Raw genomic sequence first — 2,649 nt, forward strand, 5'->3', positions numbered from 1 at the left:
AGATGTGAGGATCAGAAGTTTGTTTCCTCTCTGTGGTGCAACTATTTTAAGAGAATAAAAAGTCAATATTCAGTGAACAAAGGTAAGAAGGACTGAGAGGACCCAGTGCCAGGACAAGCCTCTTGGAGGTCAAGAAGATGAGGAAGGACGTTACTTCTTTACTACTTTACTTACTTTACTCTAACGAGTAACAATTAAATCAGGGAAATGCACGTTTTCGGGATCTCTTCTGGATCAAATTATCCTCATTCACTCCCTGATCTTTCTGCTGAACTAACTCCTATTGGAAAGCCCCACGTGGACGTCTTAGCGGCATCTCAAATTTAATGTGCGAAACTGAACTCCTCATCTTCCTCCACAAAAATTGCTCCCCAGACTCTTCTCCATTTTAGTCACCAGCAACATCTTCCGACTAGGTACCCAAGTTTAAAATTTGGAGTCATTTTTGATGCCTCTCCTTCTCACATGTCACATCTACTATCAGGAAAGGGCTCAACTTGCCAGATACACAGACTCCAACCACCTGTCACCAACTCCACTGACTTGCACAAGGCCAGGCTCCATCATGTCTTGCCTGGATTATTCTGACAGCCTCCTAATTTGTCTCCCTGTACCCCTCCTGCCCTCCTAATCACATGGCAGCCAGTGAATGGTATCTCATCTCACTTATAAATCAGGTCATATGATGCCAGAGTCAAGATCTTCACCATGACCTATAAGCCTCTCTAGGAAATAATGGTAAAAAAAGTTTTTATACAGTCCAGTTCCCCTACTCTATAGTCTTATCTCCTCCCTCTCTCTGCCTCTTGCTGTCCCCAGACCTTATTCTCCCCCAGCCATAGTCCTTTTCCTTTGCTGACCTCAGGTAGAAGTCACGTTTCTACCTCGGGTTCTGTGCAATTGCTGTCCTTGTGCCTGGAACACGCATCTGCCAGACATTAGCCTGGTCAGCTTCCCCCACCACTTCCCTCAGGAATCTGTTCATATTTCACTATAATGAGAGGAGACCTCTCTGACTGCTCTACCTAAAATAGCACCCCCTCCCCTGCTTTGCCTTACAACACATATCACCACTAACACATTATTTATGTCTTCCTCCCACTTAGAATACACGCTCCACGAGAAAAGGCATTTTTGGTTCATTACTTGTCTTCTTAGAGCCTAGAACCATGGCTATCATGTGGCAGGCACACAAAAAAGGTGTTTGCGAAAGGAACCGTTCCAATACGTCTCACATTTCAATCTCTTTTACCCAAGCTAGCTTCAATTGGTTCTCATACTGCCGTAAAACAGTTAATCTTAAGTTTCTTTCACTAAAATATATCAGATTATGTAATGATACTGGTTTTTCCTACATCTTCCATTCTTCTCAGTGACCATTTATTAATTCCTAAAACGGATGCCATTTGACAATTTTTTCAGCAATTTGTTAAAAGCTCAGATTTCCTTTGCTACTATATTATATAATTTTGTGACTACAGTGACTTAACGATTTTATTCAAATGACAATATTTAAAGTCATGAAACATTCATTCCCCCTCCCCTCCGAAACGATAGTTTCTGTTCTCAAATGAAATCACAAATCAAGAGCGGTGAACTGCAGAACTCTATAGGCCAAGCCCCAATTAGGAACAAGTTCTCTCACCTCTGAATTATCTAACGCTTCTTCCGTTTCTCTTCCTGCTATTCAAATTTCAACAATCTCAGGACTTTTCTTAGCACGGGCCCATTGGAAGGTAAGAAAATGTGTACCTATCAAATCTGTTTGTCTACTTGACCACAGTCCTAACCAAGGGGTTGAAGTCATGGTGGTTCAAGAATGTTGGCTAAAATGGGAATAAGAAAGTAATGTAGTTCATTCTTCTGACATTCTTGAGCTTCACCTTTTTTCCGAAGGCCCAGAATCATTTTAAGATCTCTCTACAAAGGGCATTTTAAGATGTCTCTACAAAGCGGGTCAAAATAATTTTCCATCAGCATTAGATCTCAAACTCTACACTACTCCTACAAGGCACCTTTGTTCCTCTGATGCCACTGCTGATTTTTCAGCAGTCCACCTCATGAAATGTGTTTTAATGGGCCCACATGAATTTATATTTACCCTTAAGCAGCATCAACTTTCAAAAAAACCAGGAAAGAACTTGCAAAACAGAGCCAAACCCTCTTACCATTTTATAGTTTTAATTTTTATTTCTACTTGGCATTAATGGGATTTTAAAATGTCACCACAAACTCATTTATTTTAACTTCCACCTATTGACTTAAAACTCTTTAACATTTGGAATGTACTGTTAAGACTGGATATCAAAGAGAAACTAAAAATAATTCAAGGGATTAAGTATTTTGAGAACTGTAGTTTTAAAAAAACATATTTGTCAATATGACTTCTGGGTATCTAGCCACAAGAATTAAAAGTAGGGTATCAAAAGAATGAAACTGGGCCACTTTATTACACCAATTACAAAAATAAACTCAAAGTAGATATACAGACCTAAATGTGAGACCTGAACCCATAGAACTCCTCAAAGAAAACACAGGCAGTAATCTCTTGGATATTGGCCACAGCAACATATTTATGGCTATGTCTCCTCAGGCAAGAGAAACAAAAGCAAAAATAAACTATAGAGACTACACCAAAATAAAAGCTTT

The sequence above is a fragment of the Ursus maritimus genome, unplaced genomic scaffold (assembly GCF_017311325.1).
Source record: "Ursus maritimus isolate PB19 unplaced genomic scaffold, ASM1731132v1 scaffold_5, whole genome shotgun sequence".
Classification (NCBI taxonomy): domain Eukaryota; kingdom Metazoa; phylum Chordata; class Mammalia; order Carnivora; family Ursidae; genus Ursus; species Ursus maritimus.